At 41.3% G+C, this 24203-nt stretch overlaps 1 long non-coding RNA gene across 1 annotated transcript in view; it reads right to left on the bottom strand.

Moving 5' to 3' along the window:
* The window catches only part of LOC122802112, a 181610-nt gene that overhangs the window by 41804 nt on the left and 115603 nt on the right, over nucleotides 1–24203 (bottom strand). Inside the window, exon 2 of the long non-coding RNA XR_006364893.1 lies at nucleotides 23501–23595. This is a non-coding gene — a long non-coding RNA (uncharacterized LOC122802112). The remainder of the gene's footprint in view (nucleotides 1–23500; nucleotides 23596–24203) is intronic.

Here is a 24203-nt window from a genome sequence, read left to right as displayed (position 1 = left end):
GAACCATTTCTATCTATATATAAATGCATATATGTGTGTGTGTGTATATGTATATATATATATATATATATATATATATATATATATATATATATATATATATATGTACACATACACATATACATATAATTATATTATATATAGATAGATATTTCTACAAGCAAATTGGGGTGCGGGCTTTCTTTTTCTATTTATCTGCTCTTTTCTTTGGTAAAAATGCTTTTTAGTTATATTTATTCAGTGCAAGAGGATTTAATTAAATGTTGTAGATCAGAGAGCAAGTGTGTGCATGCTACATCTTTAAGAAGCATGCAAGGCAGCACATGCAGGTATACATTGCAGACAGATGCAATCCCTAGTGCCATTGTGAAGGAGCAGTCTGAGAAAAAGCATGCATGATCACCGTTGTTAGTTTATTTATTTTATTTATTTTTTTATTTGACATTTGTTGACCAAGAAAGTCCGACTGGGTCAGGAACCCATTTTCAGTGGAGACCTGGGGAAAAAAGCTCCAAAATCTAGAAACAAGTAATGAAATATGAAGTAAAATATTTCTCAAAGCATAAGTATAAAGGCCATTTCATTTACATTTACAGTTGATAAAGTAAACTATTTCACAAGCGTAGGTAAAATGGTCATTTCATTTACATGCAGGTGCATAGTTTGCAATGTTACAAGATAGCCTGTATGGCATAAAAGCAGTTAAGTTTCAATGTCTGCAGTCATTGAGCAGCCAAGAGTGTAATTTGAAATATTGATAGGCTAATGGTATGGTTGCAAAGAGAGTTAGCCCAGTTGAGGTAGATGTTTACAGTGGTATTTAGGTAATCTGCCGGTAGACCTTAGTAAAGTGAAGATAAAGGAATGCAAAGCTTGACTTTGATGCATATTAGTAGGATTACAAGTTGATTAGGGAAGATAAAAAGGGGTAGTTTAAAAGAGGGAGGGAGGACAATATAGAAGAGGAAGGAGGAACGTGTAAAAGAGTTTAGGGAGTGGAATGTGGGGTGGGGTTATGTGAATTGGAAACAGAGTTTCTGGCTCTATTTGGAGCAGGGGCAGATGCTTGTATCTTGGAGTTTTTTTTTAGTGTAAGTTTGAAATTTTTGTGGTTTGATATTGCTGTGATGTCTGATGGTAAGTCATTCTAGAGTTTGGCTACTGTGTAGGAAAATATACACTGTCCAGCTTTATTCCCTTGGCATTGTAGGGTTACTAGTTGTTTGCCTTCATATCATAGGGTCCTGGTGGGTAAGAAGGTTTGGAGGAATGAGTTAAGTGATGGGCAAGTATGGGGTTGATATATTACTTTATGTGCCATATTAAGTTGGTGGTGGTAAAAGAGGTGTGGTAGTTGGAGCCAGTTAAGGGTACAGAGTTTCTATATAAGTTACTTAAGTTAAAGTCAGTAACCTCTATAGTAATGTGTTTGTATAAAACAAAGCTGCTTAAACAGAACCCAGGAAGACTCTTCTATTGTGTCCTAGACAGGACAGCAACATGGTGTCAGAAGTGGGATCAAACAGAGAAGAATCGTCAGAAGAAAGAGGTGCAAAGATGACAGTGAATGTAAAACTGAGAGAAAAGAGCACAGAGCTAGAAAGAATCAAAGGTAGTAAGAAATAGCAAAAACTATTTATTTGATATGAAAGACAAAAAAGGGGCATTACAAGGGCACAAACCACATTATAAGACAAGTGGAAACTACCAAAAGTTTGTTAACTAAAGAAAATGTTTTAAATAAAAGTTATTTGATGAAACAGTTAACAGTAAAGCAAAATGAACATGTTTAAAGCAAAACAAGCATGTGTAAAGCAAAATGAGTATGTTTAAGGCAAAGCTGGGCATGTCTAGAGTAACACAAGCACAAGAAAAATACTTGGGCGTGAGAAGGGCATAAACAAGCAAAACAAATACAGCAAGGACAAAAAAGGGCACATTAAACAAAAATAAAGCAAAGCGAGTGTATGTGTTTTGGCAAAGTGCTGTATTTGGGCATAACTACAACTTTGTATTGTATCAAGGGCATAACTAAATTTATTCAAAGTATCTCAAAGTGTGTAAAATTGTCTACAGTGTGTGCTTGTTGTTGTGCATGTATTTCAAAGATTTTAATGTCTAAAAAGTGCAACTATTTCATGAAATACAGTCAAAGTAAAGCCATTTTGAAAAGTTTATTTTGGTGGGTGTGCCTATTTGAAAAGTGCCACCATTACAGAGTGCTTCTTGTACTGTAAAGAGTTGCCTTGCAAGATACTGCCATTTTGGGGATCTTTCAGTGTGGTATATGCAGTTATTCACAAATTGCAATTACTTCGAAAAGTTATTGAGTTTTGGGCAACAGGTGTTCAATTTATTCACATTGTACAGTTACTTGACATGTTTCTTACAATGATAAGAAGTGTTTTCTTGCAAAAGATGACATTACAAGAGGAATACAGTGCTCGTGATTTATTCATTCCCATTGTAAAGTTATCAAAATGATGGCAAATGACTAGCAAATAGTGATAAATGACTTTAGCATTTTAGCTTTTCCAATGATATTACAAAAGCACCAAAATGCCCCAGAAGTTTAGTTCATAAGGTTCAGTTATTCAAAGGTACTATGAGTTTGTTCATTTGCATAATTCTGAATACCCCAAAAGGAGTAAGTTCAGAGCATAAAGGCATTGGACAAACACTGGCATTAGTTTCTGGCATATGTCCATGTGTTTATGGTTGCGCTTATCTGCAAAACCCTTCGCTGGTATGTGTTAATATGGCAGACGGATTTCGAAAATCCCTACCACTTGTATTTGATCACAATATTGCAGAGAATTAGAGAATATTTGAACAAGAGTATGATATTTTTATACAAGCAGCTTATGCAGTTAGAGATGCATACTCCAGCACATTCATTTTGCTAAGCTGAGCTGGGTCAGAGAGGCCATAGAAAGAGAACATTAATTTGTGTATGCACCAGCAGTATATGAAGGAGAAGGTGCAGACCATAATATTGTTATACAAGCTGAATCAAGGGAAGACCCTGAGTGTTTGAAGTGAAAGTTGAGAAAAAATGTGTAACTTCCAGATGAATATTACATTAGACAGACATTTGTTTTACACAAGGGATCAGAAACCAGGAGAAACGTTTGCAGCTTATATAACTGACTTGAGAAACAGAGCTAAAATTTGTTGGTTTAGTGATTTAAAGGATGAGCTGATAAAGAACAGCCCCAGGATTTACTAATCTTCCATGTAAGACTAGATTAGTCTTACACGGAAACACCAGTCTAAGAGTATGATGGCAGCGCATCATGCATATTAATGAGGGCACACTGCCTCAACTCTAAAGCTTACACGGAGTGGGGATGAGTGTAGGGGGCGTGTCGGACTGCCGAGCAGTCCAAAAATCCACACCCCTGCACTGACAAAACCCAAGAAATGCCGAGTTACATGAGCGAATCCGCTCACATGTGTACATTGTAACACTACACTCTCCCATATGTTAAACCTTGTACAAATTTAAAAATTAAAAGAAATGTATTTTTTTTTTTGTTTTATTTCCGATATAGCTGCCCGTATTTGCACGTGTTTGCGTGGGATTGCCCATTGCTTAGCTACGGTCAGCAGCTTAGACACCGAAGAGGATAATAAGAAAAAAATATGCAAATTAAGCAAAATAGCGATAGTATAGTGGTTAGAGCCTTTGCACAAAGAGGAGGCATTCCCGGTTCAAGTCCCACTGCTGCGCATTCCATTTTCTGTTGGAAATCTATATATAAAAATATTTCCTGACATTTATCATGTATAAGTTTTGTAAAAAACATTCAAATGTTATATGTAGTAGTGAACGAATTTTATATATATATATATATATATATATATATATATATATATATATATATATATATATATGAAGGTGAAATGGTTATGCATTCTGAGGCATGAGTAAATTATTTTAAGCAATATAAAGCACTGCTAAGCACATTTTAGCAGTATTTAGTATATTTAAAACCAATTGCTCATAGCTGAGCACTGCGTTAACAAGCACGATGTATTTGCGTGTAGCTGCACACCGCGCTAACCAGCGCAATGTTGGGCAACGTTGGGCAAAGTCGGGCAAAGTTGAGCAAAGTCAGCTAAACATGGCCACACCTCCTTTACTGTACCTTAACCATTCAGGTCTGGCCAGTAGGAAAATAAGAAGCAGAGACAGGGCTCAAACTCAGAATACTGTACACTATAGTCACAGTACATAACCACTAAGCCATGACAGCATTTCATAACCATGCACTTTTAACAGACACATCTCTATCAAAGGAATATTAAACATTGCCAACATCAGCTAAGCAGGTGTGCCTACAGCTGAGTTTTTTCAAAACTGGCCAATCACAAATAAGTGCGGGAAATGAGGCATATTTAAGCTCCATGGGTGGGAATACTTGCCATAACTGGTTGTAGCTCCCTTCTGCAGTCAGCATGGCTGGTGTTGGAGAAGGCACTCGATTTTGAGTGCAATGCTGGGGCATTGAGGAGACCAAAGTAATGGTTTGGCTCCTTGTCTACAATCATGAGGAAAGACTCCTGCGGGGCCAGTACCAGGGCACCCAATATAAAACAGAGGCCTGGAACAGTCTTGCTCGTGATCTCACCAGTGTCACTGGAGTTCCTCGAGCTGGTGAGCAGGTCAGGCACCATTATTCTGACCTGAAGCGACGTAAGGAGGATCAACTGGACCAGTGGATCCAGGAGTCCCGTGTGATGCCTAATGCCCCAGTACTGAGTAAGTAGCCATTGTATTAAGTAGTTAAGAATTGCTATGCTTGTCTATACTATGGATAGGTATGTCTCAATATCACTGCATTTACTTCACAGATGCAAGTGTCTGGGCTATGAATCAGCAAGCCCGTGAAGATAGGTTGCAAAGGCTACATCATCAGGCAGGTTAGTAATTATTCTGCATGTACTGTTATATAAAATAAATGTGAGAGCCTTTAGTGTTTTACCCCAATAAATAAAGGTGTAATAATCCTTTAATAAATGTATAATTCCTGGAGTGCATCTGTGTCATTTTCTTTGATATGTTGTTGTACTGTTGCATTTTACAAATAGTACTGTTGTATTAAGCAGTGTTATCCCACACTTGGGTAGACCCATATAACATGGATGAAGGGAGTGCCAGTACCCTCAACTGTTGGTTCATGCCCAGCATGTACAGGTTAATCTGGCACATGAGTAGCTTGGTATTGTGTTCCCCAGAAATGTCAGTGTGCTGCCAGATATGTTGGGAGCTGTTAACATATAACTGATACTTTCACCTGAACATATCTAGATAATTATATGAAAGTAGAGCTGTCATTGTACCATCTTAGCAGTAGTGTGTGTGAGCAACACTCAAAATATGTAGCAGTAACATCTGCATCTTGGACAGTTTGTAGGTAAGATACAGCTCATGTACATAATGATCTAGCAAAATCCAATTGCAAAATATAAGGACATTGGGTAGTGTAATAATACATGTAAGGGACATATAACTGCAGTTAATAGGAATGTAGTGAAAACTAGAAGGATATATAAGTTGTTAATTGAGCTATCCTTTTCCACCCTACTGTATGTGCATACAAAATGCAATTCCACACCTCAATCTGTATGTCTAATCTCAAAACATTTGTTGGGACATATGTCCTATTGGTTTATAAATATTTGCATTTATTTCTATGCATGTGTCCTGTTAAAATACCACAATATTGGTGGACTGTTGCCATCAATTCAACCTGCATACTGTTGTAATGTCCATTATTGTTCTATATATGCATGTGTTATTCTTGCTTTTCAGCTGTTGAAAATCTGGTGTGTTGGGTTAATGGGAATACTTCTGCATGCTGTTATAACTAATTGGGAATGCTGTTGACTGTTACTAACCCATGTCTTTATTAAACCCTCCAAAACATAGTTCGTATGGGAAGGCCGGTCCCAGCGGACCCACCTGTCCCACCTCAACTGGCCATGGCACCTGGCACCAGCAGGTCCAGTGCCCAGCCTGGGACCTACTCCACTGGCCCTGTGTCACCTTTGAGTGGAAATGCTGCAGGGGATGGGGCTCGGCCCCCCCATGCAAGCATGGGCAGAGGAGGGCCACCTATCACCCTTCAAATGGTCCAGGCTGTGGGTCAGCCTGCCCCTCCTACACAGCCCCCAGCACAGCCACCGTCTGGGCTGTGAAGGTGCAGTTGTGACTGCCCATGGGTGGGGATCTCAGTCCCACTGTTTTCATCTCTGGGCTCATGGGCTTGCGATTTCCAAACATCCCTCCCCGTCAAAGGTGTTCACCCACCACATGTGTCATATACCGCCCCTGTATGTGTCTTGTTTGTCTTGTCTGTTTACCTCCCCAACCTACCTCCCCAAATATACCTACTTCCACTACCCCACATTCCACTCTCACCTGAAAAAAAAAGGGCAATCTGCTCCCAAAAAAAAATGATGCCCCATACATAGCTGCCCATTTTGCACACATGTCCACTGGACACATAAAATGTAATTTAATTGGCATTACACCATACTTTGTTGTCCTCACCCCTCTCTCAGGGGTTGAAGGTTTCATATCTACCTCAAAATGTATTCCATATGCACAGCTGTTTCTGTTAAAGAAATGGGCAGCTATAGACCTTCCCTACATGCGTCCTGCACATCCTGAGCTACTTTCCATACTGTCTTTCCCTCTTTGTGCCCCTTTTTCACCACTTTCCTATCTCCCCATTTTTCTTTTCTTTCAAAGAAATGAGCGCGGGGGTTAGCGGGAGTAAGCACTATTAAGCAGTAGTTAGCGAGTTTGCGCAAGTGTGCACTTGTTTGCACTTAGCTAAGCATTGCTAAGCATCATGCAAACCTGCTCAAACCCGCTTACAACTGCTTAAAAGTGCTTTATTCGCTCTGTATGTGAGGGCTCTTGTTCTGCTCAGGAGCAAAATAAAACACCTCTGTCAGTCTCGAACCCCTGACCTTGTACACACTACACAACATGAAGTACCACTAAGCCACAACAGATATGCAGCAAGTTGGTGCTGAAATAAATATATCATGCATCAGAATGAGTGAATGTAAAGGAAAAATAGGAATGCCATACCACATAACTTCTTCTGTGGATCTTTACCAAAAATTGTTGTGGGATTATATTACATGACTGTGATAAGAGAAGCAGCCATTCTAGCAAGAAATAATGTTACACCATCACTTACACCATCACTTTACAACCCCACACAGTATCACAGCAGGACAAACACTGGCATATCTGCTTAGGGAAGAGGCCATACCTCCCAAATGTCCCTAATTTTCAGGGATGTCCCTGATTTTTGACACAAATTTTAGCTCTGTCCCTCTGAATCCCTCCTAAAACTACTGACTTTGGCCAGAAAGGTGGTGAATTACACTTAGAATAATGACAATAATTAAGAGTTAGACACTTCTTTTACTTCAGAAAATGTGTATTAATTCATATGCTCTGATTCTCTCAATGTTTCAACTTAATGGTGCTAACATTTTAAAGGTGTCCCTGACTTTTTCTTTACTTTTCCCTGAGTCTGTTCAAATATGTACCTGAGTGTTTGAGAGGTCTGGCAGAGGCAGAAACATAGAGGCATATCAGCCTTTCTGCTGTTACACACTGTGCAAATAGCTTTGGAAGGAGTTTCAAAAGCATACTTTTATGTAGGAATGTTGTGTGTGTGCACACATATGCACCTCTAAACAATATGCATACCAATCACCATTTGCACAACTGACACATATATGTCTTGTGATGCTATTGAGTGGCTAGGTCATATGACACACATTGGGTATGTGTAGTGTCTAAATATGCAGTTGTGTTTTAGCATGCCATGTCATGGATGACACTGGCATATCCACAATATGATCTACACTCACCATAAGTACCGTACATTGGGTATGTGACCGAATGGTATTCCATCAATTATCCATGCACCACTGATGATGTTGTGTGAATACTCATCATGCATGTGCTAAAAATGTGTCTACAACTATTTGCTAAAGGCACAGAGGCTGTAATCAGCATTGGATACCTATCTGACACACAGATACACATCCAGCCATGGTATGTACACCTGTGAGTTATGGTTCACAGTGCATTACAGAGTTTTGAATACCTGCACAGCAATGTTGTATCCATGTATGCATTGTGTTCCAGGGGGAGGCCCATCACCTAATAACAAAACACATGCATCAAAGCCGTGTATACTGTTAGTAACAAGGATTGTTTACACTTGCACTGCATGCTGTTGAGCAACACATGTCCTGCATGCTGACATGTGTGATATGACCATTTTGCTTGTGATACTGTACCCCGATCACCTTCTATTGTGTATGTTCTGAGATTGCCGGTGTGTGTGTCTGCTTTAGGGAGGAGTGTATTTCTGTGTATGTGCATGTGTGCATGTGTGCATGTGCGCATGTGCACATGTGCGCATATGCGCATGTGTGTATGTGTGCATGTGTGCATGTGCGCATGTGGTCTGACATCATGTTCAGGTCTTAAAGTGTGTTTCCTGTTTTCCTCTCACAGGTGCCGAGGTGGGGCTGGTTCAGTACAGCAGGGAACCTGATGTCACTGAGACAGACAGTGATCATGAGGATAGGTGTGCTGAGGCACAGGCAGGTTTGTCAGGGTCTGTTGTTGGGCCACCAACTGACAGTACACAAGTCTCCACCCCATCCATGCACACAGTCATACTGCCTGTACATCCATCATCACCATTGCCCTTAGCTGAGGGACAGTGTATGGTTGACATTGGCCAGGACAGTGTGGTATCTATGGCACATGTATCAGGACACAGCAGCCATAGCCAGATGTCTGGAATGGTACAACATAGGCAGATGCACAGGGATTCTCATCAGAGCACTGCTGGTCATCATGCCCCTGGCAGACGTGCCACACCTCTTTCTACCACACACATGTTCCAGGCTGTCATGGAGGCACAGACACGAATGGAGCGGTATACAAGACAGGGACTAAGGGTACAGAGAACTCATAACACCTCTGTAAATGACAGCATCAGTGACCTAGCAGGTGCCATATGTAATTATACTGAGGTCATTGGTAGATGTTGGGTGAGACATTGGATGTCCTCCACAATGTCATGTCCATGTGTCAGGACAGTGTGGAACAGTTGAGACGTTGACGTGGGCGTATGCCAGCAACATTAGCAGCTGGAGGCCACCGTGGATGTCCAGCAAGTCACAGCTGCTCCCATAGTGCCAGTACCAGCCCCAGCAATGTTGGGGGGCGGTCCATAGACCGTTCTAGAAGACCACATGCACGTGGCTCTGGCCAGTCCCAGTAGGGACCTGGATCCAGTGGACATATATCAACCTCTTCGATAGTACCCAGTCTGGATTAGTACCTGATACTGTCTGTAGCACCTCTGCCAGGCACAGGTTCCGTACCCATGGCCAGAGACGGTGATCTGTAAAGCATGTCAGGTACAGTCTGTAGCTGTCTCACAAATCCCCGTATATAGCAGCCACATGGTGGAACTGTGTGTATGCAGACACACACACACATAAACCAGAAACCTAGGGCAAACACAGACCTGCACACATTACATCAACATTTGCCCATAACATTATTCATGGCCCTCACACATCCACATACTCACACACACATGTTGATTGTATGGCTCAGTGTAGGCCTCTGGCAAACCAACAACACACCCTGCGCATATGATAAAACCTGTGCCACCTCCTGTCATCTGTAACATTGTTGCAGGAACAGGCTAACATGGTGCTGATGCACAGGGTGACTTTAATAATGTATATCAGTGGTTGAATGTGTAGCATGTTGTCAGCAGTAAAGTGCAATGACATCCTTGAAGGTGTAGCTGAGCAGGCATCATGCATTAAAGCTGTAATTAGCAGTGTTGTATTGTTTCCACCAGTGTTTATTCCAATTGTGTTTTGTTTGCCCATGTGCCACTTGGCTGATGTGTGCAGTTGTGTCAGCATGTGTTATACAGTGGACAGTAAGTGTAGGGTGTGTGCAGCACAGGTATGCAGGTGTACATTTGTGAACATAGTGGAGGTGCACTGTCTGTGTGTATGTGCATATTGCACACATGGGCAGGGTGACATGCCCTGTATTGTCCAGTGTTAACACTCCATACTTTCTATTGGTGGCCAATATGCATTGTACTACACACATTTTGGAACTTGAGTACGCATGTGTATGTATGACACGGGTTGACACTGTGCTGTGGGTGATGCTGTTGTTGCTATGTGTCATTGGTTTGCATTACTAACGTTAACACTGTCCCAGCTGCATAATCCTTTATTAATGCACACTGTTCACCTACAGGGTTGCATGGACCGTGCTATCACAAACACAAGAAATTCTCACTTATACAGTAAAAGTGCATTATTCTCATGGACCCCTGCCATAAACTAAATATATAATAGAAAGTGTGAAGTTGTACCAAAAAAGAGTTACATACCAAGAAGGGATAACCTCTCTGATCAGTATCATTGGGAAAATACAATTCCTCAATAAACATACAAGGCAAGCTTCAAAATACAAAATGGCAAGGATTCCAAAGACAACACTAAAGCTTTCTTCAGTGCTGTTCATAATCTACAGTGGAAATCTCAGATAGGGTCACAGTTAATGTAAATGATCACAAAGTATACTTATCTGACTGACATTACCAATTCCTTGTCAGACAGTTTGAATGCGGATTTCACCACCCTGTCATTACACAAGGGCCACATTTCCAGACCTGAAGAATGTAAAACCTGATGATTCACAGACACTCTAGTTAAAACATCTCTTTAACAAAGTACACACCACAGTGGTAATGGTATTGGACAGTGTCCCTGGCTGTGTCATACACAAGCTGACATATGAAGTCACCACTCACCTAAACGCTCTGTCCAGATGCAGCCTTTATACAGGTTACATACTTGTGGAATGACACACGGTAATGGTGTTCACAGTCCACAAGGGTTGAGCTACAATGTCTTCTTCTCCTTTCGAATGCTCCCATTAGGGGTCACCACAGTACATCATTTCTTCCTGCCCTCTGCATCTTGCGCTGTCACACCATCCACATGCATGTCCTCTCTCACCACAGCCATAAACCTCATCTTAGGCATTCCTCTTTTCCTGTTACCTGGTGGCTTCATCCTTAGCATCTATTTCACAATATACTCTGCATCCCTCCTCAGCACATGTGCAAACCAACTTAATCCTGCCTATCTGGCTTGGTCTACTAATCTTCAAACCTGGCCTGACCTTCTAATATACTTATTCTTAAACCTGTCCACCCTCGTCACACCCAGTGCAAATGTTAACATAAATTGATTAAGGGTAGAGCTATAACAGGTCCTGAAAACTCTCAACCTATAAGACAGACAAATGTTATCTGTAAGGCTATGGAGCACAGCATTATGGAACTCATTACAGAGACATTATGAACCTGCAAACATTGCACCATACCCACTTAGGTTCTCTAAAGGCCAGATCATGGCTCCTACACCTAGTAGACTTCAAGCCAGTCAACAAGGCTATAGGTGAGGGAAGGGAGGTGAACACAGCCAAGCTATAGCTCACCAGCAATTCATACCCATCCCACATACTGGTATTATACATAACCGCAACAGACTGACCATAAATGATTGTTAGATGATGGCTTGACAACTGACGCACAGATGCAGGACACACAGTAACATTTGCAGCCCCCATGTACTATTCTATGCCAGTAACAAGTGGTATTCACCTGCACTCAGTCCTGCGACCACTCCTGTTTGGCATATAGCTTTCTTAGGAACAAGCAAACATGGTAGGGATATGTCTGACCACGTTTGATGACAATGCATACTGTGGGCTATAGTTTATTCTCCAGATGACACACACACATCCTCCAAAAGGGTATCATACAGACAGATACCTGGTGTCAAACACATGCTGTAAAGCTCTAAGCCAAAGAAAGCATAGTTATCCAATTTTAGAAAACAAATTATCACCAGAGTACCACATAGGTAGTAGCCCCCAAAATGTGGAACAGGTACTAATGTATACATAGAGCCATGTGTTAAGTCATCTCTCCTTTGATAATCACATTACCAAATGGTTTTGGAAATCTCTCTGTGGAGCACATAAGCAATAAAGGGTTTGCATGCAGATCCACAGAGGTTGTTGCACACCTATAATGACTAGTCATCTTTGCCAGACTTTGCTTGCTTTGGAACAGGTTTTAAATATACCTCAAGCATAAACCCTCACTCACACTCTTCAATATAAACCGTGATGAGTGGATGTGAAACAGAAGATGTAGCCCAGGGATCACTGCAGTGGCTAAGCTCATCACAAGCATACAGAAGTGACCTAAGGTCTGTAAAGTGCCAGCATGCTCTGGCAAAGATAACACATGGAGAAAGAGTACCCACCTATGAAATACTTGAGGTCACATGTTTGTATATGGATTTGCCCCACAGCTACCTTACATGTGTAATGCACATACAGTTGTCATTGTGATATGTCATACACTAGAAAAATCAAGACCCACTTTACATTGGCCAATGGTGTCACACACACACACACAGTCAGCAAGTGCAAGATTCAAACTCTTTCCTAACTACATTATGATATTACAATAGTATGCATTTACATGATGCGCTACACACATTACCAGGACTTTTTCTTTTCACAGGTATATTTGTAGGATGGTGACATCATCAGATTTGTCAAAGATGAGTATACCCCCTTTAAGGTGTGTGAGTAGTCTCCAAAAAGGTTGCTCCTCTCCAGGAAGCCACACACACAGATGGCAAATACAGGATTCAACCCCCTACCTTATGGTATCATGATACTACAGCAGTATGCATTTACACAACACGCTATACACATTACTAAGGTTTGGTTTTTCCACAGGTATATTTGTAGGATGGTGACATCATCAGATTTGTCAAAGATGAGTATACTACTTTTAAGTTTGTGAGTAGTCTCCAAAAAGGTTGCTCCTCCCAAGGGAGACACACACAGTTGGCAAATGCAGGATTCAAGCCCCTACCTAACTACATTATGATACTACAACAGTATGCATTTACATGATGCGCTATACCCATTATTGGGATTGTATCTTTCCACAGGTATATTTGTAGGATGGTGACATCATGAGACTTGACAAAGATGAGTATACCACTTTTAAGGGGTGTGAATAGTCTCCAAAAAGGTTGCTCCTTCGCAGGGAGACACGCACACAGTTGGCAAGTGCAGGATTGAAACCCCTACCTAACTACATTATGATATGACAGCAGTACGCATTTACACAACATGCTAGACACATTACTGGGATTTCATCTTTCCACAGGTATATTTGTAAGATGGTGACATCATGAGACTTGACAAAGATGAGTATACCACTTTTAAGGGGTGTGAGTAGTCTCCAAAAAGCATGCTCCACCTCCACCTAGGCTAATATATGCCTTCGTGAAGATAGTCTACTACATACCTATGAATCTATGTGACAGGTACATGTCTACGGATAGTAGATGTGTACTTCATTGTACAGTCATGTTGTACAGTAGGCACATGGACCACATACACTGTCATGCTTACAGATACTGGTGGCTGTTATGTACAGTGGGTGAGATGTGCACTTCATGTATTTTGTGCCATTGGGATGTGTGCTGGGTGGGACAGTCTTGGATGGCTCCCTGTTATGGTCACCCTCTTACACACATTTCTGTCCATCCATCTTTGGCTTATTATACTGTGTTCCCCCTACATATATATATAGGTACATATGTGGGTAATAGGCTATCTGCTTGAAGGCATCTATCAGTATGGCCAGAGTGTGCAGCTATCACCACACATGGGGTTAGTTCCCTAGGCCTCTGTGTAGTAGAACTGATGAAGTGATCCATGGTGTGACAGTTCAGTTTCACATACACTCATCAAGGCTCCTCTGGAAGAGTGTCAGTGAGGGACTCAGCTTAATGTAGGCTGGGAGCCTGTTCCAAAGCAAGGGAAGTCTTTGAGTTAATAATGTATTCCTCAAACATGTTCTATTTATTGTTGTGATGATGATATCCCTAGAACATGTGGCACAGTGAGCTTGGGTTTACTTCAGATAGAGCATGTACATCAGTTCTGCATTAGACATGGACCTGTCTGTTGGGCAGAGATTGCCTGGGTAGACAGTATGCAACAGAGTACAGATTGAGTTAACTTCAGTCTTGTTGCATGGGGCAGCTGTTCTGAGGCCAGTAATCCTCTTGTTGAGGTACTTCAGTGGTCTTTCCAGCTGCTGAAGGTGCCTGGTCAGATCCATCGCAATTGTGCCGTGATACTCTCTGATGGGTCTGATGACTGACGAGTAGAGGGAGCCTCCTTTGACCTACATGCAAAGACCTTGGCAATTTGTGGGAACACATTGCATGATTTTCTAACCACTTTGTGAATGTGTTTCTGGAAGTAGAGGTGACTATCCACAATGTGTCCATAGATCCCTTATTATTACCTCCATATTTAGGGTGTTGGCACCTATGTGGTATTTGTATGACTGTAGCTCAAGGCCATAATTTTGAAACCACATCTGTCTGACTGAGACTCTCTTTAAGGATGTCTCTGTTGTCCCAAGCATTGATTATGACAACCTTTTTGCAGTCATCCACAAACTTTGCTAACCATAGCCCTTGTGTGTTTGACTGTATTTCTGAAAAGTATACACCAGACAGGAGGGTTCCCAGGACTGAGCCATGGGGGACAGCAGTTGTTACCAGCTTACAGTCCAACAGGGAGACCACATTTCTTACTTTGTGGAATCTATCTGTGCCCCAGTTGACAATCCATCAGATGACATATGTGTTTATGCATGGTTTGTTGATTTTGTGGATGCGACATGGGTGTGTGATGTTGGAAAAGGGCTTTTCAAGGTCTATGTAGGCCGTGTGTAGCTCATTTCATTAATGTATGTCCTGGGTAACTGCCTTGAAAACTGTCTAGCAGGTTTAGGAACCATGATCTGCCCCTGACCAAACCAAAATGGGTAGGGTTGGGTGTTTGTAGGCTCCCAATAGCTCTGTTTATGAGTTCCATAATGATGGACTCCATGGCCTTGCAGATCAGGCTTATTAGGCTTATAAGACTATAGTTCCCATGGTCTGTTATGCACCAACACTTTTGGAGTGTGCCAAATGTTGCTGTAACCCATTCAACAGTTTCATAACCTGTACAGAGGGTGAGTCTCAACAGACTGTTCAAGTGCAGGGTCTGTTTGTTTTGGAGTTCACATATGACACAGCCAGGGAAACCATGCCATCCCATAGATGCCGTGTTTTTAGGTTTGGATAGAGCTGTTTAACCATTGTATATGTGATTTCTGGGTTTTCACAATCTCCAGGTATGGTAATGGGCCCTTTGGTCAGTGAGAGGGGGGTAAATATGTATGAACCTGTCTGACAAGATGTTGGCAATGTCAGTCATATACATTTATTCATTTACACTTTGCACTGACTCAGAACATATATGAGTTTGCATTGATATTTATGACATAGCGAAAGAAAGCTTCATGGTTCTTTATGGACTGTTTGGCAATATTTTTGCCAGAACATGACTTGGATAATGTTATGAGTGCTCATTGTTTCTTGATGATACTGATCGGAGATTTATTGATCTTCTTTGCATTTTCACTTTCTTTGAACAACTTAAGTACTTGTAGTACATAGTTTGATTATGACAGGGGTCCAATATATTATATGGGTCGGTTTTCATATCACTGTGTGCGCAAGGCAGGATTGGTGAATAGTGACAAGTGTCTGGAGTAAGAACTGCAACTGCCAGATATGTGTGGCCCACTGCAGTACTCAGACATGGCTTAAGTGTGTGAGCATGCCCAGTATGACCTTTCAGTATGTTGTTGACTGACATTTGCTTCGTTTGTTTAGGTGTGTGAGCATGCCCAGTATGACCTTTCAGTATGTTGTTGACTGACATTTGCTTTGTTTGTTTGTGTGTGAGCATGCCCAGTATGACCTTTCAGTATGCTGCTGACTGAAATTTGCGAAATTTGTTTGTGTGTGAACATGCCCACTATGGGCATATATACTATATGTGTGTGAAAAATCAAGTTGGTTTTTACTTCAGGGCTCACCTTTGTGTTGTACATCGACAGGAAGCATGCTGTGTCTGCAGGGCTTCCATGGTCAATTTGCATAGACTTATCACCATTTCCACATACGGGGGGGGGGGGGGGGGCATCTATGATTTGTACATTTCTACCCGGGGGGCACACCTGATTGTTACTGTGGGTGTACATAGGATGAGGAGTACACCTGACACTTATACACATTTACTAGGCCTGCACTGCTATGTCAGGTACTCCATTTCAGTCTGTACTGGTGCCTATCATACTGGCTTGAGGCATATCACTGTACAACAGACCTTAGCTTCCAATTACATGCATATTAGTTTGTGACTTCATAGCCTACCCAACCCACATCACACTGCCTGGCCTGCTGTTATCTGTCTGCATAGGGCTGGGGGGAGGTTACTCATATACCTCTTCAGAGGGCATGAAACAGCATTTTTTTTGTGTTTGCGTTTGTCTACAATTGTACTGCTGGCTGTGACTGTTAGGTATGTGATCCCCCCAACTGGTATGTGTGAGTGACTTAAGTTGTGTCTGTGTCAGTGCAATGCTGTCATGGCTTAGTGGTTCAGTACTGTGACTATAGTGCACAGTAGCCTGAGTTCGAGCCCTGTCACTTCTTTTTATTTTCCTGCTAGGCAGACTGGACTGGTTAAGGATCAGTAAAGAAGGTGTGAGTGTGTTTACTTGACTTTGCTCGACTTTGCCCGACTTTGCCCAACATTGGCCAACTTTGCCCGACATTGCACTAGTTAGCGGGGTGCACAGCTATGCGCAATTGTATGTAAATATGCTCAATACTGGTAAAATTTGCTTAGCAGTGCTTTATATTGCTTAAAATAGGGACTCATGCCTCAGGTGGTGCTGCAGGGCTGGCTATGTCAGATGCACATATTACACTCCCTATACATGTTTAAAAACAGCTAGTGTCAAGTTCAGCATCCCTTTTGCTGTATGTGCAAGTCAGAGAGAGGTGTCATTTTCAGGGTTCCTACTGAGTCAGTGTATGTGCTATGCGTTGCCACTTTGCCAAGGCTAGGGCATACTGGGCACACCTCCTTCTGCCTACTGCGGCAGGCTCAGGTTGTTCCTCCTCCGAGTCATGCTGTGCCTGTGCAGGCCTTGGCAATGGTGGGGGGCTGTTTGGACCTGCCCCATGTTATTCCTGCTGCAGCTGTTTCCACAGAATCATATTGTGTAGCATGGCACATACCATGACAATTTGGGTACATGTAGTTGGTGAGTACTGCAAGGCTCCACCAGATATGTCCAGGCACTGGAAACGTGACTTGAGCATCCCAAACACACACTCAATTATGTTTCTTGTTTGTGCATGCACTTCATTATGGAATTCTTGTTCGGGTGTGTGTGCATTTCTGATGGGTGTCATCAGCCACGCCTCCAGTGCGTATCCAGCATCCCCCACTAGGTGACCATCAGGGATGTACCCATTGGCAAATCTCTGGTACAGCTGCATCAGATGCCAGATGTGGGAATCATGATAGCTTCCAGGGCAGCCAGCACACACATTATTATTATGCCCTGGGCATCGCACATGACCTGGCAGTTGATGGACGGGAAGCCCTTGCGGTTGATGTAGACCCTATCCCGCTCACCGGGTGGTACTTTGATGTGTATGTGCATGCAGTCTATTGCACCCACAACCTGAGGGTATTCTTCTATTTGGTGGAAAAGATGCATATTGCTGGCCAATGCCTCACGGGAATTGGGGAAATATACGTGCTCACCGACATGTGCTGACATGGCATCCAGGAACTGGTGCAGTACCCTGGATGCTGATGCCTGTGAAATCCCCATCATATCACCAGTTGGTCTCTGGAAGGTACCTGTAGTTAGTATTCTTAGGCCAACACATACCTTGGTATCCACTGGGATGGGTTCCCCTTTGTTGGTTCTGTGTGTGAGGCATCGCCGGCACAGCTCAACAATTTGCTGCAGGAGGTCTCTGTCCACCCTATAGCGCTCCACTATCTCCAGCTCATGTAGCCCCTGGTAGGTTACCCTGGATCTGTACACTCTTATCCATCTCCTCACTGTGGGTTGCTCAGCAGCATTCACAACATCACCACCCTCAGCACCTTGCACATGTTGGTTTATGATAGCAAGAACAGCCCCTAACATTTTGTCTGACTTTAAAGTTTTTAAGCTTTCCCTCTTTGTATACTGCAGTGTTGCAGAGTTCTTGGGAAAAAGCAGGAAAGAATGCTGTTTGCAGAGTATAAAGTGCTGGGCTGGGCTGGGCTGGGCTGGGCTAGTCTGCTGCCTGTGTAATTGGCTGATTCTGATATATTTCACCTAGCAGCTCTGCTAGTTCTCCTTGGTTAACTTCCTACTACTTCTTTTCCTTCCTTTTCCCTTTCTGTTTCCTCTCGGAGCAGCACCCCGCAAACATGCACACACGCGCACACACAAGCACACACGCTGTGTGCATGTTTGCAAGAAATTTCAGATGTTTCCATGGTGTGCACCTTTGGTTTCTGGTTTTCAAAAAGGACAACTGTAGACACGCCTCTTGCAATCCTGAGCAACTCAGGGCAAACACAAGACACTGCGCTCCAATTAGCTTACAGCCTTTCTGACACCCCCCCCCCCTCATGATGTTACCTATATTCTACTGTACTACTCACCTACTCCTACACTTGCACTCTTGTGACATGGCTCACATGCTGGGGAAAATTGGGATTCACTATCCTTATCCTCATTTGCATAGGATTGCCTACTAATGCATGGTTACATCTCTCACACTGAGCTTCCCCCCCTTAGCAACCACTACTCAGTGGCCATGTTATCTTCCGCCTGTCATTCACCTGCATGGGAGGATAAGCTTTTTAATGAAAATGGCTATTTTTGGCTATTTTTAAATTATTTTCTTGTTTTTTAAAGCGCTGAACATTTGCGAGGTGCTGCGCTACACTTAAACATCGGAAATCGGGGAAAAAACAAAAGTTAGATTTTAATAATTTTAAACATTTATAAATGCCAATGGCCTTATATTTGGCCATTGGCATGCTTCCTCAACTGTATGCATCCTTTATTTGGAGCTGTCATAGCTCAGTTTAGCTATTTGCAGAACGGTACTCCGTTACCAACAGAGTACATTTCTGCAGATAACACTAATCTTCCACGGACAGGTTAGTGTTTCCTGGATTGCAAATTTACCTAATTTGCATAGCTATCAGCAGCAAATGAGGTAATTTGCATACCATGATGCTGTCTGTGCAAGAGTAGCTTTAGCAGCTCTCGTGCACGCCCCTGCCGGCTGTACCTGGATCGCACGGCAGACATATTGCCTCTGTGAGCTCCTACACTCTTCTTGCACTCCGTGCAAGCTTTCGTAAATCCGGCCCCAGGTTTATATCTGGTATCAATAGTGCTTCACTGAGAAAGATTTTACTTCATGATGGTAATTTAATGTTGAACAAAGCCATAAAGATTTGTCAAATCCACAAGGTGATGGAAAAGCACACAAGTATGCTTTCAAGTGACAAGAGCATGATTTCAGTTGGCTCCAGAGCAAATGCAGATAGTATGCAACATGTGGCAAACAGGATCAGGCCTAAGCACTTGGCAGCTACACAGTTTCCAAAGAAGGCATGTGGCTTTTCCAGAAGGTTCTAAGAAAGGAGCTAGCACTATCTGAGTGCAATACAAGCAGGAATCAGCAAAACCCAAATCTAGCTTTAGTGTTAACTGTCGCAATTGTTGTGCGAATCATGAGTCTAAAAGAGAGAAGTGCTAAACATTTGGACAGCAATGTCACAAGTGTAAAAAATGGAACCATTTCCAAAAGTTTTGCAAATCAAGTAAACCTCACACAGCTGTAAAGAAAGTTTGCACAAAAAAGTAAGTTGATCAAGTAGACCTGAAGCAGTCCACTTTCTATTCAGATGGTGTATCAGTGCTTGGTGAAAGAGATGATGCATTGAACTTATTAACAAGATGGAAGGATTTTGTATTGTCTGGAGTAATGGAAACTCCACAGAGCTCAAAGTAGACCCTGGTTCAAAGAGTAATTTTATATCAGCAGACACATTTGCTTGAGTGAGAACTAATGAACAACTCAATGTAACCAGTAGTGCGGGACTTGTTGCTTATGTAGGTGAAGAAATTCAAACCAAAGATTCAGTGGTGCTTTCATGTTATTTGGCCGAGAACTGTTACAACTTGCTATTCTATGTTGTCTGAAGACCAGTGCAATCTTTATTGGGTCTCAAAGATAGTTTAAGAATGAATCTGCTTTCTTTTGCTAAAGAAGTTCATCATGTAAGTGCATTTCCGAGTTCTAATTTCTCCATTTTCTCAAAGTATGCTGATGTTTTCGATGACAAGTTAGGCAAACTTGCAGTTGTGTATTCCATGAAGTTAGACCCAAAGGTCATTCCAGTAGTCAGACCAGCAAAAAGAGTTCCGATAGCTATGCAAGATAAAGGTAAAGCTCAGGTGGATAAAATGGTGCAGCAAGGTGTGATTTGTCCAGTCACAGAACCAACTGAATGGGTGTCGTCCATGGTAGCCACTCATAAAAAGGCTCAGACAAAATCAGAATATGTATTTACCCAAGAGATCTGAACAAAGCATTAAAAGACTGTGTCATCCAATGTGCATTACAAAGAATGATGCTCAAATTGCAAAAGTACAATTTCAAAATGGTCTACACAAAAGACAAATTGCTCTATCTGGCTGATACCTTATGCAGATCATTCAGAAATACAACAAAACAGCTTGACACAGAGTACATTTCTGCAGATAACACTGCTGTCAGTGTGTAATTTTTCTACCACTAGACTTGATACACTTAAGAGATCACATTCAGACTGATCCAATTTTACAAAAGCTCAATCACTGTATTAATGTCAGATGACCATCAAAGCAATCTAGTGTACCACCTGAAGTGTAAACCTATTTTCCTTACAGAGATGAATTGTTGATGGAAGATGGCATTATTTTTAAAGGTCCTAAAATTGTTGTTCCTGCTTCCTTACAACAAAAATATATCCAGATTTTGCATCATGGTCATCCAGGGTCCACATCCACTAAGAGAAGAGCTAGAGAATTAGTATTTTGGCCTTCATTACCAAAAGACATTGATTATATACTTTATTCTTGATCAATATGCAATAGTACTAAACCGCATTTACAAAGAGAACCACTTCTGCCAAGTCCAGTTCCTGAACTACCTTGGTCTACTGTATCAACTGATATCTTTGAGTGGAACAATCAACACTACTTTGTTTTGGTAGACTCTTATTCGAATTGGATTGAGATTGATCTACCACTGAACCTAACATCCACTGGTGTTATTACTAAGTTGAAATGTCATTTCTCAGTTCACGGTAGTCCACACAAACTGTTTTCTGACAATGGTACTCAATTCACTAACCAGTTGTTTCAGAAATTTGTGAAAGAATGGGACTTTGTATATGTCAATAGTAGTACTGAATATCCTCAGTCCAATGGTCTAGGTGAAAGAGCAGTGCACAGTGCAAAGCAATTACTTGATAGGTCAAAGTGTGACAATACTGATGTGTTCTTGAATTTGCTTAATCTCAGAAATATACCCCCGTGATGATATTTTTGGCTCACCTGCTCAAAGACCACTTTCCAGGCAAACTAGAATAATGCTACCTATTTCTTCCAGTTTTTTGCAGCCTAAACCCAAGAACAATAAAACCATCAAGGCTCAGTTGTTTAAGAAGTGTAATATCCAGAAATCTAGTTACGATAGATTGAGCAGATTACTTCATCTGTTGAGAGAAGGAGAGATGGTATGAATCCAGACAACAAAAGGTTTTGCTCAAATAGGACAGATTACAGGTAACTGTGCTGAGCCAAGATCCTACTTGGTAGACTCCAAGGGTGTGGAGTATAGGAGGGACTGCAGATATCTTCTTCCTTTACCAGAATCATCATCATCATCTTCATTGCAATCACAGCATTGTTTCTGTGATGCAGGCCCTAAGTCTAAGAGTGAATCAGACACAGTTTCCAGACCAGAATGTGTTCAAAATTCTGATTCCATTCCAGAAAATGATTCAAACATTCCACAGGTCAATTATTTTACAGAAACTGTACTACTTGCTAAATCTAATTCCCAGTTTTATGTCACACAATATGGATGCATATCTAAGCCTAGTGTGAAATACACAGAAACATGGACCTGATTGTATATACATGTGTATTTATTATTGTATAATGCATGACTAAGGATTACCTGTGATTTCTGCAAGTCATATAATCTCATGACAAATTGCATGATCTATTTCTCAAAGAGGGAGGGTATAGATCAGAGTGCAATATGCATTCTACATCTTTAAGAAGCATCTGAGGCTATATGTGCAGGTATAAATTACAGACATATATGATCCCTATTGCCATTTTGTAGAAGCAGCCAGAGAGAGAGCATGCATGATTACAGTTGTTAGTTTGTATGTAAGTTATTTAAGTTAAAGTCAGTAAGCCTTTAGAGTAATATGTCTGTATAAAAATAAAGCTGCTTAAACAGAACACACAAAGACTCTTCTAATGTGTCCTAAATAGGAGAGTGACAAATGTGTTCAGTAAAATGATGTAATTCTGCACAACCCCATCCACACCATCAGCAAATTCCCCTTTCTCTGCCCATTGGTGGCTACTGGCAAAAATAATAGCTTTCCCACCATTACCTTGTTGTGGTCTCTATTATTTTTACCCTCAACTTGAAGTAGTTAAGTAATTGCTAGAATAGCAGCATCTCATAATGTATACATACCTGCTGAGAGAGAGAGAGAGAGAGAAAGACAGAAAGACAGACAGAAAAAGGTACAATTTATTTTAACTTTTTTCTTCTTTATGGCAGTCCGTTAACATTCCATGTCAAAATAATAACATATTAAATTAACAATATGTTCATAACCGAGGATAGCACTATAACACATCTGCTTTCATAAATGAATGAAACATATTAGAATTAAACTAAACAATTCTGAACAGTATTGATCTCCCTTTTCTGCTACTTCTACAGAATAACCTATAGAAATATATCAAGAGAAACTTCAAATAAACTAAAAATACAACCAGAGATATTCAGCAGCATGCTAGAGTATACCTGGTGGTTTACCTCTGACTAATATTACGATGTTAAAAAAAATGCTTCTAACACCCAGCAGGACTAACTGTGCCCACAGTGTACAAAAGGAAAAAGGAAGGGTTACAGGTTTAAAACCCAAGGATAGACACAGAGCCAGTATCATTCACAGACTTTGCTAATATGAGTAAAGTTGCTTGCTCAGTTTGGAACGCGTTATGTATGCATCATAACTTTCCAAATGCTTCTCATCAGTATGTGCACCAATAATACCAACCTTTGTCATCTTGCCATAGTAGGATATTGCCTTTACAAGAATACCAGCATAATAAAGTTATAGAGAGCCACTCCCACTGACAATGAGGATGAACACTGCAGGAAAAATAAAAAACATGTACATTATGGCTGGTACCAATGTAGCTCCTGGGATAGAGTAATGAGCACCATCAAAATCACATGTACAACTTGCATCCGTAGCATTAATATACCACATTTCAATATCTTACATTTCATGCTTGTTTACTCTTATTGTTTAAATTGTAATAAAAAAAATACCCAAGTCTAATATTAGAAACAGTATTGTACATGAGATATCTGCCTTGGGCAGCAACCCAATGCATTGTGGTAGCTGTTATAATTGAACTACAGTAGCCCCAATTCTGTTTGCCATTCTAAGCAGAGCATATCTCTATCACATAGGAGATGGTGCATAAAGAACAGATGACAAAATTAACTGAATGGAAGTTTACTAAAACAAAAAGAACTCTCCTAGTACCTCAACTACAGTTCTCTTTGAAGTAACGACACTAGACATGTGATGCATGTCAAGAAATCAGCAGCAGGAGAAGAGGCATGGCCAAGATGGTGAGCAGTTAACAGCACTGTGTTTTAGATCTGCTTCATTTTAACATATGCACTTACATTTTAACATGTGTACTTACTATAATATTCTATCCGTGTTCTCCGTTTTCATTCTTCCT

This window comes from Protopterus annectens, chromosome 5.part0 (assembly GCF_019279795.1).
Source record: "Protopterus annectens isolate FY-2018-M chromosome 5.part0, PAN1.0, whole genome shotgun sequence".
NCBI lineage: Eukaryota > Metazoa > Chordata > Ceratodontiformes > Protopteridae > Protopterus > Protopterus annectens.
This window is presented reverse-complemented; position numbering and strand designations above follow the sequence as displayed.